The sequence below is a fragment of the Acanthopagrus latus genome, chromosome 17, assembly GCF_904848185.1.
Source record: "Acanthopagrus latus isolate v.2019 chromosome 17, fAcaLat1.1, whole genome shotgun sequence".
Classification (NCBI taxonomy): domain Eukaryota; kingdom Metazoa; phylum Chordata; class Actinopteri; order Spariformes; family Sparidae; genus Acanthopagrus; species Acanthopagrus latus.
The window spans coordinates 12,851,637-12,867,109 of record NC_051055.1 but is presented as its reverse complement, the minus strand read 5'-3'; the positions used below and the strand labels follow the sequence as shown (position 1 = coordinate 12,867,109).

At 41.2% G+C, this 15,473-nt stretch overlaps 1 long non-coding RNA gene across 2 annotated transcripts in view; it reads left to right on the top strand.

The window, feature by feature from the left end:
• The window catches only part of LOC119005369, a 111,504-nt gene that overhangs the window by 24,193 nt on the left and 71,838 nt on the right, over window positions 1-15,473 (top strand). For both annotated transcript variants that reach the window (XR_005070479.1, XR_005070480.1), the window contains exon 3: window positions 3,726-3,820. This is a non-coding gene — a long non-coding RNA (uncharacterized LOC119005369). The remainder of the gene's footprint in view (window positions 1-3,725; window positions 3,821-15,473) is intronic.

Sequence of the window (15,473 nt, the reverse complement as noted above, 5' to 3'; positions counted from 1 at the left end):
TATTTGTGGTGTTGTGGTCATGTGATGACTTCCAAGGTCACATAATGATTTCTAAGGTCGGCTCTGTTAGCTGAAGGAAGGTCATGCGATGTGGTTGAAAGGTCTAAGGACTAATAGGATCATGTGAATTTGAATGTTTGAAGTGTTTGAGCGAAGGCTTTGACCTTAAAATAATATTGAAATATTTTTAGGCTGTATCAAAATTTATATATGTTCAAATGTTATGGGTTTTTTTGGGTTTTTTTTTTTTGCCAAATACTTTGATATCAACATTGCAAACAATATTGTAGGGATGACTAAAGGTGCTTCACAAAACATGAAAACAATGAGATTTTTGATAAAAGATGATCAGAGGTAGAGTTCAGAGAACTCGATCAGGAAAAGACAACACTTATGCCATGTCATGCTATAACTATTTCAAAATCTAAGACAGTACATAGTCTCACTTACCCGTGGTGATATGCTGTAATTCTGATATACTGCCCATCCCTAGTTTGAACCATGTGTGTATGGACATATTTATAGGGGCATCCACTGGATATGTGCATGTGTTTAGGATAACGTGCGTGTCATATCCGTGAAACAACGGTGTGTAAATGACACTACATCACATAAACAGTATGATCTGTATGATGCGGCCCCCTCCTGTCCGTCCCACGATAATGGTTTGAACCCACAACAAACGCTTGTCTTGTCTTCTCTACACCATTAACCCCGCCTGTGGCCGCTTATTAATTCCATCAAGTACATTCTTTAAAGCGCACGTGCGCTGCAATTATTACAATAATGCAAACATAAAGATCTTAAAATGTCCACTTCTATCTCTAAATGTACTAGGGGTCACGTGACCCTCTATACCAACCCACGTAGGGTTAGGCTCCTACCTCTCTTGTTTGTATTCCGTGTGAGCGGTGCCGGCCTTACTGCTTGTTAACCTTTCCTAATACGACCTGCATGTATTAATAACACTCAGTGGGAAAGGTCAATCGATGTAAGTGTGCGTGTTTGTGTGTGTGTGTGTTTGTATAATTGTTTGTCACAGGGAATGCTTATGCAGCCTATACGTGGCTGGCTATAGAAGGTATATGAGCTTGTCAGTGAGCCGCTGAGGGTAAATTGAATTTGGTCTCTCAATAATTAAGCAGGACTGATGGTATGATGTTGTGGTGTGCCTGTGCATCCTGGGCTGCAGGGGAAAACCTCGCTAATGATGACATGCAATCAAATGTATCGTGTCTCATTGTGTTTATTCTGCTCTCCCTGTAATGTCACCGCAACATTAAAATAACCCCGCTCTGCCGTTTGACTTTAAACAGTGTTTTGAGCCGGTGGCCATTCATTCCATGGATTTGTACCAGTGACTGTATGATATTAAACAGATTACAACGCCTTCATTTGCACAGAATCACCTTGACCATGGATTTAATCGCTATGTAGTGATAAATTATGTAATTGAATTCAGTTTGACCTTAGGGGTTATTATAATGAATGTAAATGCATATATCTGACCCGAGTGACCAGGTTAGGGGCTTTGAATCGATTGTCTCAGTGAGATGTTGCATGCTGAGTCCGGGTTGACCTTTTTAGTGTGACAGTGCTTGGAAACGAAGGATGAACAGCACTTTTCATGCTTAAGATGTAACTGCTTTATACTGTAAGTGTTGATCTTGAAGAAAGCATGAGGATCAAAATGTCATCAGATTAAAAGGAAAAAATGTATAATCACCCAGAGTGCCCAGGGCATTGTTATAGTAATGTTGCCAGTCTCAAGAAGGTAAAAAGCTGTACAAAAAAAAGAAACACAGTTGTTGCTGCACATATTCGCTGTTTAAACACAAATGTATACATTTTTTAAATTTTTTTTTTTACAATTCTGTTTGTGTACAGAATAAACAAAAGACATTTGTGCAGTGTAAAAGTAGGTGTATTTTTGAACCTGACACAAAGACAGGCTTCACCCCTAATGCTAAGTTAAGCTAATTGCCTTCTGGCCCTACAATAAATGCATCAACATGATAGTGGTATTTTCTCCACATCTATTTCTGGCCAAAAAAAGTGAATAGCCATGGTCCCCAAAATGTTATTTTTTAGATATAGAACAAAGGATAAGTTCACCAAAAATGAAAACTGATTGTCTACTGTCCCTCATGCTGATGTAAAGCCGGATAAATTCCAGGTGAAAAAAATCTGCTTGAGTAGCTTAGCAGAATTCCAAGATGCTGTGCAGCATGAAATGTTTTGTGGATGCGAAATTTCACCTGACTTTCCATCGCTGTGCTGGTGAGTAGATAACGACAGAATTTTTGGGCGAACTTATCCTTTAAGGTGGCCTTTAAGGTGAAAATTTGTGAAACATCTCTCCAAATAAACGTGTGTGACTTCAGTTTTTGTACCCCATCATCCCTGGTGAGCACTTCTCAGTGCACCGTGTCTCGTCAAAACACAACTGATGCCAGTCACTATATATCCAGCGAAGCATGGCTGCTGTAAAACTCGCAGGAGGTACAACGAAGAGCACTTTTGGTTACATGAAAACAAATTGTGTCATGCATATAAGCATCAGTCAAAACTGCAGCTGGCAGGTTTAAATATTCACACATGTACAGCTGTACCAAAGTGACTGAATAATTTAAAGGTATGGGAATTTCTTAAATGTGGCATGAGTGTGTTTTGGGTTTGCTGCTCTAAATTTGGTCACTTGAGTGAGTGTCTAGGTGCTCAACTTTTTTTGTTTTAACACGGTGAGAATGCGCATGATGAAATGGCTTATGAAATGTGTTGTAAGCCCTCTCTTTAATATTAAAAATGCATACCTGGGTCCTGTATTCTCCTCCAACATGTGCCATACAGCAGATATCTACATAATATGAGGACTGAGCTACCATCTCTCTCCAGTGTTATTCATTATCACCCAGAAAGAGATGAAAATAATAAACGGAGGGTTAAAGGTAGTTCACAGGCAGTGTATTTGATTGTCAGCCTGCCAGTTAAATGTGAATGACTCACTCAACCACAGCCTCACCCTCAAGGCAGCAGTACCACCCAGAAACTCCCAGCCTCTTCCAGGTTAAACTATACCCATTAACCAGCCAGTTTGTTGTGCACATCAGTGACTTTGGCGTGTCAGAACTTAGCAATGTGCATATAAAGTTCTCATTTAATTGCAGCCCACCAAAGGCCCAAATTTTGGTCCCAACCCATGTTTTAGGGAAACAGCCGACACAACCCACTGCAGATGAACATTTCATGTTTTCTCGGTGTGTGATTTCCAATCTGACTGAGGCCCGATAACGGCGACATCGCTGTTACTCATTCCCTCAGATCCCTTGCCTCCGTCTCCCCTAATCAGATTTCTCTGGTTGGGTTATTTATCATCGCCAGCTCTGACTGTGAGTGATGCTCGGCTAATGGGTTTAGCATTCAAATCTGCTGGCTTGACGAGACAGAATCCCAACAAGGGCTGTCATTCCTGTGGCGGTGGCAGCGGCTTCAGAGTAGCGTGAATAAGAGGGGAATGACACTGCTGAAACATGCATTCATGGCACATCTGTATTTACATTTGGTTGGGTTTGTATTGATTTTAAAGGTATGAAAGTGAAAAGGAGAGGAGGAAAGAAAGAAAGACAGACAGGAAGAAAGGAAGAAAGAAAGTAAGAAAGAAAGAAAGAAAGATGTCCATCCTTGCATTCATCTGTCAGTGTATCAATCTGTCATTTCTTTTTCAGGGGTGACAGGATGAAGAAGAATCATGACTCACCAGACGAGAGCCAGGAAATGAAAAAAACAAAACACCAAACGGAAAAACCTCTCCGACGGCGTGGTGAGCACATGCACACCAATGAGGCTATGTGGTGTTGAATGACAGTTATGGTTATGACGATAATTATACGCCATAAACCAACAGCTGCGAGAAACTCTGTCTTCCGTCTTCTTCTTTTTTTTTTTTTTTCACAACTGCACCTGCGCCTTGAGGTTTTTCTGGTCATTGGGCGGGTCCTCGCGCCTTATTGTTTTTGTACGATCTGCAGTGATGACAGGACCGTAAATTACAAGACAGCTGTTAGTCAGTCTTCATCCATTTTCGTTCCCTGCTTCTGTGATATGTGGTTGTCTGTCAGGTGTATCATTTTCTAATGTTTGATCTGAGGCCGTAAATTAACCGAGGGCTAAGATAACGAGACAGAGTGCACGTGCGTGCTTGCGTGCTTGCGTGTCAGACTCCTCGGTCTTCACTGCCCCGCCACCTGTTCCATGTAAATAACTCCGTATGCGTGGATGAAAGGCTTCATGTGGCCCATGGGAACCATTCTGGACACCCTCATTGGTCATCAGCATGCCAGTTACCAATACTGACATTACATCCAACAGGGTCAGAGGGAGGAAGGAGGGCTTTTCTTGCATAGATTTAAAATGTTGAAAGTAAAGGGATCTTTTTACATATTTTGTTGCTTAATCATGTAGATTTTGTCAATAGGTTGCTGAGCAACCCTGCTTCGTTCCAGACACGTCTGGACATGTTGGGAGTTTTTCTTGTCACGAGATCTTGTTTCATGATTCTGTTCAGTCCACACACAGAAACACACAAACACATCACATTTGGCACCGGTCGACCAGGATTTTGAGCGAAACAGTTAAAATTGAAAAAACAAAAAAACTGGTGTTACAGGTACGTCACAGTAAATCTGTTTGAGGTGACATGACTGTGAGGTTGAACAACCTGATGATCAGGAACAATCTGACAAACTTGTAAAGCCCTTTCGAAACAGCGCGTATATGTGGGCATGTGGGTGCACATGTGTTTGTTGCTTGTTTGTCGCCTAGGCATGTCTCAGCTGATTACATGATGAGGATCTTTATTGACAAACCGACAGGATGTGCGTGTCTAGTCCTGGTTAGAAAGTGAGTTTCACAACCTGTGTGTCTCAATACCTTCACTGATATGTACTGATTAAAACAGATTAGTGGTCACAGTTTCACTAATTTGCTGGTTTCTGATTCTTGAACCTTTTCTTTCCTCTTTTCTGACCTTAAAGGGACAGTTCACCCCAAAATCACCTGTTACCATGTCCATCTAGATTTTTTGGAGTAGATGGCCAAGATGACTTGATGTAAACATTAATGGCCACCTCCACCTCCTGAGCTGTAATACAGGCCAGCTGAGTTAGCTAGACAGTCTTTCAAATTCCATTATATTTGAGATTTGATTACTTAAAATATATGAAATAGTTTTTGCTGTTTTAGTATTTAGGCTGTTAAAAATGCTCTTAAAATGGGAGGGATCCCTAATTATTAACACTTTTTAAATGTCATGTCAGTCAATTAAAGTTAATAAAGCAATAGATATTTCTATGAAATCCCAATTCAGTCGGTTAAAGATAAAAGAAAGACAAAAAACTAATCTTGATGAAAATTAATGCTCCTTTAGTGTAAAATGATCGCATGATAAGTCATAATTAGATAGACATCAGATAAAAAATGAAGAAATGGGTTTCCGGATGTTTGCTATTGGCCTGTAGCCCACCATTAACTTTCAGTTGTGGCCCTCCAAAGGAAAAAAGGTGGGCACTACAGCTCTAGATGGATAAATAGCATAACAGGTAAGAGGTAAATATATGGTTTTTCTGACTTTGAGGTGTGATGTCCCTTTTAAATTCATCAAACTTACTCAGTTGCCAGCACTGTCTTATCTCCCTGTAATGAAATTTCATTAAAGACGTCATTCTTCTGAGTGTCTCTTTTCTCTTTTTATTAATCATGCCAACCCGTGATGATTATTGTATCACTCTATTAACAGACCACCCTACGGTATTTTTCCATACAGAATCTATTTGCATAATTCAAGAAAATGCCAGTTAATTGTCCCAGCGTGTCTATATTTTCATCCTCCTTCATATGGGTTGATGGGTTGACAGGCCCTTGTGTTCATGCATCATTTTGACTTAGAGGCGGTGTGTGTGTGTGTGTGTGTGTGTGTGTGTGTGTGTGTGTGTGTTTGTTTGTACAAATGTGTGTGTCTAAGTTATGTGTCTCAGCATGACTTCAAGTCTCCCACTTAGCTTTGTAATTACCTTTTTCCAGCTATGATGGTTAATTGGAGTACAGGAAAATCACTGCTGCACACACACACTCAGTTGAACAGTCTTGCAAAGAGAGATCGGGACTCTTAAGTGTTCTTAATTAAGTTAAAGCTCTACAGTGACATTTATTTGTATTTATCTGTTATGATTTTTCATTTAATATCCGCTAATCCTAATCCATTGTGCATGTTAAGCCACTGGGAGAGTGAGGGGACACTTTGACAACCTGTTTGTTCTGTTGTCGCTGCCGTGTGCAAATACATTAAAGAGCAATAGAGAACTCTCATTTTTCATGCAGACGCACAGGAGGTAACGCCAGCTGAGTGTGAGGAAGTCTTTAATTGATTGTAGAAAATGGTAATTCGTTGTCACTTTTACATCCTTGATTATTTGGTAAGTTGAACGGAGCTGTCAAATTTGTCACCGGGTCAAAAAGACTCAGATGTGATTTGACATAATAACCGTACAGCTTGGAAAAGTGACTGACTTTCAAACTTTAATTAAGAACTTGACATTAATGCTTTTAAAAGCCCAGCGTGCACAATTTAGGGAGATTTTAGAGGCAGAATTGTGTTCGTCATCGTGTTTTATGAGTATAATCTTCTAGAACCAAGAACTGCTGTTTTCATCACCTTGGAATGAGCCTTTTATTTCTACGGTGGGACCACAGAGTTCATCATGCTACACCGCTGCCATGTCGCTATAGACAGCAGTCCAGCACAGCCAGTTAAACACTGACTCTGGAGAGGGTCAGAGAGAGGGCTGAAACCTCACTGTTAAATCCTTCACAGTGCGCCTTTAAAGGGTATCTCCACCAATTCTGCACATCAAAGTGTGTTTACATGTCTTGGGGAGCCTTTTGTGGCTCCAGAGAAAGCTGCATGAAAATCTGTTAATTGCCTCTTGTGATGTCACTCAGTGGCTAAGTCGCATCATGGGTATGGTAAGCACCAGGTTCTAAAAAGCAAGCCCCTGGTCTGCACTGTACTCCTATAAAACTGTTGCAATCATTATGATCAGTCTGAAAACAAATCATCAAAAGATATGTATATAGCAGAACCATATATATCACCTTTCAAATTCCACGCATTCTTCACCTTTAAAAAAAAAAATAGCAGGTGCCTACATTACCCACAGTGCAACTTAGCCACACTAGAGGCTGTTTATTGCATTACATGCAGCTTCCTCTGGAACCACAAAAGGTTTTGAACCACTTTCTTCCACACACTCAGAAGTGCTCCCTAAGACCTGTGGACACACAATAATGAGTGAAATTGGTGGAGTTACCTTTTTAAGCATGAGAGTTGCAGTGAGACGCTTTGGTTTGGCCGTTTATTCAGGTCATCTCTGGAAAAGAAATGCAAACTTTCTCTCCTCTCTGCATGCCGAGCTTTCTCATTCCATTTCATCCTCTTAGCTTTATTTCCTTTCCATCTCTCGGTCCCTCGGAGGCTGTTTCCCCCTCTCATCATATGCCTGTCTCAGTTTAAAGACGCTCTTAAACTTCCAGTGAGTGAACGTACGTACACGTGGAGTGATCATCACCTGTAATCTTTAAACAACACAAAGTTGCTAAACTGAGATTTATTTATATCAAAATGTCACATGTTTCTCACTTTCATACAGATTTTGACAGGCTCGAGGATGAGCGTTCAACTGCTCATTTCACGGCGCAGACAGAATGACAGACACAGAGGGACAGAAGAGCGCGGTGAATAGGAGGAATATCAACTGACAAAAGTTATAAAACTCACATTCGATTCAGCTCGAACATCAGAGACTGTCACTTTAATACAACTCCTGACAGAAGAAAACACTCATGTGTGTCAAAGCAGAGGAAGAAAGCAATAAATGCAAAGATGGAGTTGCAAAACAGACGTTTATTTATAGGAATTGCCTCACTTTATTACTTTATGCATGTGTTCTGGTTTGGTCAACTGGTTCCTATGGTGAACCCGCGTGTTCTTTCATTTGTGTCTGTCTCTCTTGCTAGTCTCTAACTAACTTAAGTTGGTGTGTGCTTCTTTGTGTGTGTGTGTGTGTGTGTGTGTGTGTGAGCGAGAGAGAGAGAGAGAGAGAGAGAGAGAGAGAGAGAGAGAGAGAGACAAAATCAGAATGTGTGATTGTGGCCATGGTTGAGGCTATTCCTCATCTTTGTGCACACGCACATGTGTGTGTGTGTGTGTGTGTGTGTGTGTGTAATTTTGTGACAACAGAGACACAGATTATTGCACATGAAATGTTATTCATACAAAGCAGCTGTAGCGTGACTATCCCCCTGCTACAGCACTCAACAGCCTATTGGAGAAACACAACAGAACAAATCTTGGTGAAAATAACAGTCTGCAAATCTCACAAGGGAGACGCTCTCTCACCTCTCTTCATTTCGGATTTTTACTTTTTTTTCTTTTTTTTCTGAGGGTGGTGCTTGTTGTAGGTGACAAAGGAAGTGGCTTTTTTTAATTAACAGAAAGGATCAACCTGTTACGGGGGATGTGGTACAGTGCTAAACTCAATTGTGTTTCTATAAACACACTGAAAACAAAAGAACAGTGGAGCCGAGCTGTAATGTAACCTTAGAAAAAACGCTCACAAACAACGTTAGCTTTAATCATTGCTACTGTTGACATAATCGGCAAAAATTGCATTCTTGATTATAGTTATTTTTTGGATCATAATGACTTTTTTAATTGAATGATCTACGCATGTGAGTAGAGATTAAGAAAAACAAAACATGTCTGGTGCACAAAAAGCAATGCACTATAGTGAGAGCGGCAGCTATGTCCTAAAACAAGTACCAGGGTAGTTAGTAGTGATGATCTGTGTCCTATGTGGCAAATGCCTACCTTTAGTTAACTCGGAGCCTAACTTCATATTATGCATGAAGAGACAAAATATTGTCTGTGCAAATCAACAAATGTTTCAGAGCCTACTGCAAATGTCAGATGTGGGGCTAATGAACAATGAAAGCAACCGATATATATACATCAGACTATACCATAACATACCACCAGACCACAGAGCACCTTCTTTACTCAGGCTGGTAGACCCTCAATTCATCCTCAGCACTCTAACTTAGACTTTAGAATCTCACCCAATGAAGGCATCAAGAACTACTATTCTCTATGATGGTCTTGTGTAGGTCAACTACAGGCATGAGCATTAACTTGAGACTGAACTGTTTTGTATCCAGCTATAAATTCCTTGTAGTACAATTACGTAACAATGTAGAAGTCAAAGTCCCGCAATCAAAGTTTTGCCTCATTAGACAAAAGTATTGGTACTGAATTAAACTCGAAAGTACAACAAGGAGATTTTAACCGGTTATGGCGCTGTCTCAGTTTAACACTGATGCCTGCGTGGACGGACGAAGAGTGAACAGGAAATCAACTGTCAGAGAATTCAAACTGAAACACATTAAAGCGCTTTGCAGAAACGTGATTTTTTTTTTACTGGAAGATACAGAACAAAATCATGACTTCTTTACACCCAGCCAACCAACTGTAACCTAAAATTAGTGCACGGTGTCTCCTCTGTCAAGAAGAATGTGCAACTGTGAACTCACGCGGGCAGTGATTTGTGTACCTCTGGGGTCCGAATGTTTTCTCTGTAGTTCTCCTCCCCTCAGAATGACCTCCACTCACAGACTCATCTCCCACCGGATCACATATCCTTTCCCATCCTCCTCCTCCTGCCCACTCATCATCTCTCATATTTCTTTAACCACTCTCACAAGGCCCCACTGTGGCCATTCCTCTTCAATATGCAAGTCACTCTAATCATCAGTATGTCAGGATAATCTGGTCCAGAAGTGATCGAGCAGTCACAGACCGGTGCACATGCTTCTGTGGTTTTGAAAATATTCTTAATTTCATACAAGGCTGCTTTGCTGAAAAAAAGAATCCCGCCTTAACTGTTTGAATTTCCTCAACTGTGTGAGACAAAAAGGGTAGACTTGAATATTCTCTCTGACTGGGAAAGTTATGATTCATAAACGATTGAGATAGTTTAATAAACAGGCCCAGACAGGACTTATATGTTGGCAGATATTCCAGAAGTGCAGGAATGATTGGAGAGATACACAGTTGTAATTTCATCCCAGTGAGGAAACACACACAAAACAAGCTGTCCTCATTCTCAAAAATCATTTCTGTTTCTTCTCCGCTCTCTGCGAGTCTCCTTTTCTTCTCTCTGTCGACGCTTCCCTCTCGTCCTGGCTCGTATTCTCATTCCGCTTCTCTCCACTCGTCTGTTTCCTGAGCTGGGTCTTGTTGTTTCTCTCTCCTTCCCCAGTCTTTTTGTGCTCTGTGATCCCCCCCCCCCCTCCCTGTGCCATTCTGATTTTTCTCCGTGTAATCCCTGTGATCTCTACGTGTGAGTTGTTTATAACTCTTAAATGTGCTACTTCCCTACCCTGACTCATTTTCCCAGAGTAACAGTGCAGAGAGGAGAGAGATGTATTCATTTTCATGGTGCTCCGGCACACTTATCTTTTATTTCCCTCTAGATTATTTTTTTATGGCAGTTCAGCTTTGTCAGACGTTATATGGTGAGGAGTGATAGGTAGAATGGGAAACGGTTCCCTCTGTTTTTTTCCCCCCTGTGGTAATGTTTAAAGCTGTGCTTACACATCTTTTACTGTTTCTCTCCTGCTTTGAGGTGAACATGGAAAGTGTTCTCAGACTTTATATTCAAAGAGAGGCCATCGCTGTTCTTTCTATAGTATATTGAATAATTACTATTTTATTGGTTAGTGGCCTGTAACAATAGTTCTCAGCAGCCTTACAAAAAATCAGAATGGTTACACTGGTGCATTAACAAGGGCCAACAATGTGCAAGACGTATTCTTTTTAATACTCAAAGATGTACATGTTATTTTTCCTCTCAGCAAAGTCCTTGGATGGTGGCTAAACAGGTGGTGGTTGCCAGGCAACATGTGAGCGGTAACTTTTGGGCTGGCGTGTTCAGTTTAGAACCATAACCAATGTGTGTTATATCTCTGTGTTTGTGCGTTCCCAACACCTGCATCTGTAAGTCAAGAGAGTGTGCACGACAAGCTGTTTTATAACAGTAATTATTTCAACGGTGGCATGTTCGGTTCACGGGGTGGTTACAGCGCATCGGAACAATCCATTTAAAGCCCCCGTGATTGCACGCATGAATATTAAAAGGATTTTTCAAATTCAGATTTAGAAAGTGCTCGAGCTCCACAGCGGCCCCTCATTTCTCAACGCACAGAGGGGGGAGACGGTGTTATTGTACAGGAACGAGCCATATTTCAGTCCAACACTGTAGCCTTGTGTTTGAAAAGAGAAGCCAGAATAGACAGCTGAAAGAATGGCCTCCATCGTCTGCCTTTGATGCTTATGATGCCTTCGACTTTTTAACCCCAACTCTCATTGGACGGCGGTGTCCCCCTCTCGGTCTGTCTCCTCCTGCTATTCGCTCTCCTCTGTGTCTGTAACGCGTGGCAAACCCCGCCCCCTCCCCACCTTTCTCTCTCTCTCTCTCTCTCTCTCTCTCTCTCTCTCTCTCTCTCTCTCTCTCTCTCTGTCTCATTACCTCTGTAACCCCCCACCCCTGCCTCACACACTCACACACTCGCACAATGCCTTTTTTCTCTTCTCCCTCAGTGCCTGCGGTCATTTTGAGTTGGTGATTGAACCGACTCCGGAGCTCGTGTGTGTGCGCATGAAACAGGAGTAGTGGGGAAAGAGAGCAAGATCGAGTGAAGAGGACAAGGCAATAGAGAGTAACAGGATGAGGGAGGGGGAACGACAGAGAGCCGCGGAGAGTGAGAAAGATGTGACGGGGAAGGAGAAGGAGAAGTGTACAGCTAGATATTGCCTTGATGTTGATGCTGCCCCCGCTGACCTTCCATCTCTCTCTCTCTTTCTCTCTGCCTCTTTTTTTTAGCCTCCCAGTCTCCATGAACTCCCTTTTTTCTATGAATTAAAACCAATTAGTCTTTCACAGTGCCATGCTCCACGTAGCACTGTTGCCTTATTAACCTTAAGATTTTGCAAAAGTCAACACATCTTGCAGCAAACAGAACACACGGACCGTCATAAAAATGTAACTTTTTTCAAGCCGAGCTCTCTTTGTCTCTACCTGTGCCTCTCTCTAAATATATCCATCTTACCCTCTGTGCCTCATCTGTCTGGTATCACCCCCTTTCCCCTCCTTATATTCCTATCGTCTACCATGTAATTTGAGAGGGAACACAGTGAAAAAAATCCCCCCGTAGTCTGACCCAGCGTTGAACCTTTGCTAGCTTTGACAGATCGCTGCAATGCCAGCCTTTCATCTCCCCCCCCCGCCACACACACACACTCACCTTTTTTTTTTCTCTTTTTTTTAATGCGCTGTGTCTTTCACCACAAATGGAAAAAGATCAAGTCCAGTGCTATTAACGTGTGTGATATGTGTGCATTTTGTGTGTTTGTCCACCCCCAGTGCCATTGATGTATATGATGATTGTTTATCTGTATGGGGCCCATTTGTGAGATAAGGGTGGCTATAGCAGAGATAAGGGGCACGCAGAAAGAGGCTTTGTTTTGGCCAGACGTGGTGAGAGGTGTCGCAGACAGTTATAATGATTCATTTGGTCACACTTTAAACACCTCTTACTGAGAAAGTACACCCTGAAACACACTTCAAATGGTATCAGAATGGGCTTGTGTGTTTGGAGTCAGCATTTTGGACTGAGAGCAATTGTCCGAAATAGAAAAAAAAAAGAAAAAAAAAAAGAGAGAGGAGCGAGACTCTAATTTGATCACAAAAAACCTGGAGCAATGCCATTTTCACTGAATTGCTGGCATCTTTTGTATGATTTTCTTTTTGGATTTCGTTTTAACAAATTATAGTTACAGTTTAGTGACTTAGATGATGAATGCAGCTGCACAATTAGACTGAATATCATCAAAAACACAATATGGACAAGTTTTGATAAGGGCAAAATATGCGATACAACAATGTATGATGTTTTGTTCGGTACAGATGTCACATCATCATGATTTAGATTTCTTTTTGAAGTGAAAATGAAATTTGTGATGCAAAGCTGACCATACTCACTAACTGTGAACTGCAATGCAATCATATCATCTGTCAACATAGTCACGGCGTGATTATACAGGGTACTGAACCTTTATTCTTTTGGCTATAGGACTAGTTTACATTCATTGTGACAACAGCATCCTGCATCCCCGCAGATGCAAAGCTACCCAGAATCATCACATGCAAATTCTTTTACTGGGTGATTTTCTTTTTTTAAAACTTTATCTCGGCGAAGAGACACGATATGCCTGAGATCAAACGGGTCATTGTGCTTTGAATAGGTGTCAGTACAATCTTATGAAAACAAAAAAAGGATTTTATCATTTAAAGCTCTGGTAACACTTCCTTTGAAGCCCATGTCTATAATACACTGTCCGTCAGTATGAACACACTTGTAATTTATTATAACGCACATATAACGCTGTATAATTGAGTAATACACACGCATGAATATTCATATTGCTTCATAGCATAAACTCTTTATGGTGTCATTGTCTATTATGCATTAAAAAGGATACTTATAAAGCTTTATTATATGCCTGTACTTGCAAGTGATCATAAACCATTATAACAGTAATCAAACATTAGGAAGCTGTGTACGATGATGCATAGGGTCAAGTGTCAAGACTTCATAACTGCTGGTTACTGCATAACAATCGTCATAATGCAACACATTATAATCACTATTATGATGCATTACAATTAGTTGTACGTTACTTCAAGTGGACAGTGCTTTAAGTAAATTATGTGTTACCGAACTTATTTTATTTAGAAATACCCTGATATCGCAGCAGTTGTGAATATTATGCACAGAAAGCTGTTATTTCAGTGTGGACTGATGGGAAGTTGACCCTGACCCCACACTGCCCCAGACCAAACTTAAATCTACCAGCTGTCTACCTCAACTACTTCCTTTTAACATTACCCAGAATTACCTTGTTATCAAAGGTGTTTTTAATCATAATTATTATCATGCAGTAAAAGGGCAAAATGAAGCATTTCCATTATTTGTGATGATAAGCCCTATTATAAATCCTTGTCAGGCCAGCACGAACATAACAGTCCTTTTGTTGTGGGCAAAATGAAAGGTTATGGCGATTGAGAGTGAAATTAAAGGTTATAAATGAAATTGAGTATTTCCTGCATGAGGACATTTAGAAGATTGAGATTGTAATCATTACTGTTGTGGCTGACAGAGAGTCAAATAGGCTCAGGGTCTATTGTGTGAGCTTAATGAAAAAGTAAGGACTTGACATTGCAAAAGGTTAGACTTATGGCAAGAGTGAAGGAAGGGAAGGAAGGGGAGGCGGTGTGGATGCAGATAGATGGACAGGATGACTGAAGGTGGAGGGTGAGGAGATGACAGAGAGATGGAAAAGGAAAATAGAGGGAAGGGGGGGTTGAGAGAGAGAGCTGAAGGTTGAGAGAGAATGAGTGAGCCGGTTGGCAGCAAGACAAACCTGGCCAGGTTGATTTGAGAGGTCTCGGGAAGGTTGTTCATTTGACACTGTCGACTGCCCCGTGCCAGCCTTAACCACCGGGTCATGCTCTCTCTCTCTCTCTCTCTCTCTCTCTCTCTCTCTCTCTCTCTCTCTCTCTCTCTCTCTCTCTCAAGATGAAGCGCTGGCAAGATGCCTCCCTCTCTATTCCTCTGTCATCTTTCCCTCCTCTACTCTGAAATGTATCTTTCCATCTCATCTCTAGTAACAACCAGTTGACTACAGCGCTACCTTCTTGAAAAAGTTGACTTGTAAGTTTTATAGTCTATAGATAAATGCAGTAGTCTCTGCTACATGATCGCAAATCGCCACCTTAAAAGTACATTTTCTGTTGGATGAAGGTGGCTCTTTATGTTGTGCTAACATCAAGAGGGACAGGTGCTTCTTTTTACTTTCGTAATGTAGGAAGCAATTCAGCTGTGGGAAGGCAGCGTATCTATCCTCTGGGCTAGAAGAGGTCTCTCTGTCTGGGTCGTCCCATTTTCTGTTGACATCCTGCACCAAGTGTTTCTTCGATTACAACCAGCCACATTGTCCAGGTATTCTGACATTTTGGGCCGACTCTTTAAGGGGAAGTTGTGGCTTGATTCTAGGAACTTTGATGCATTTACGTCTGTTGCCTGCATTTCATTACAACAAGCCCGAAAGAACTGACCGAGGAGATGCTTATCATGCCTCCTTTACTGGGGTTGAAAAGTGTCTATGAAGAGAGTTGTGTTACCTCTAACAAATCACAGATCTACGGCTAAAGCTGTGCATTGGTGGCATTTGTTTCACATGCATTTTTTGAGGTGGTTCTTTAGTGAAATATGCAAAATGTCTGTGTTTTAAGTTTTGCTGT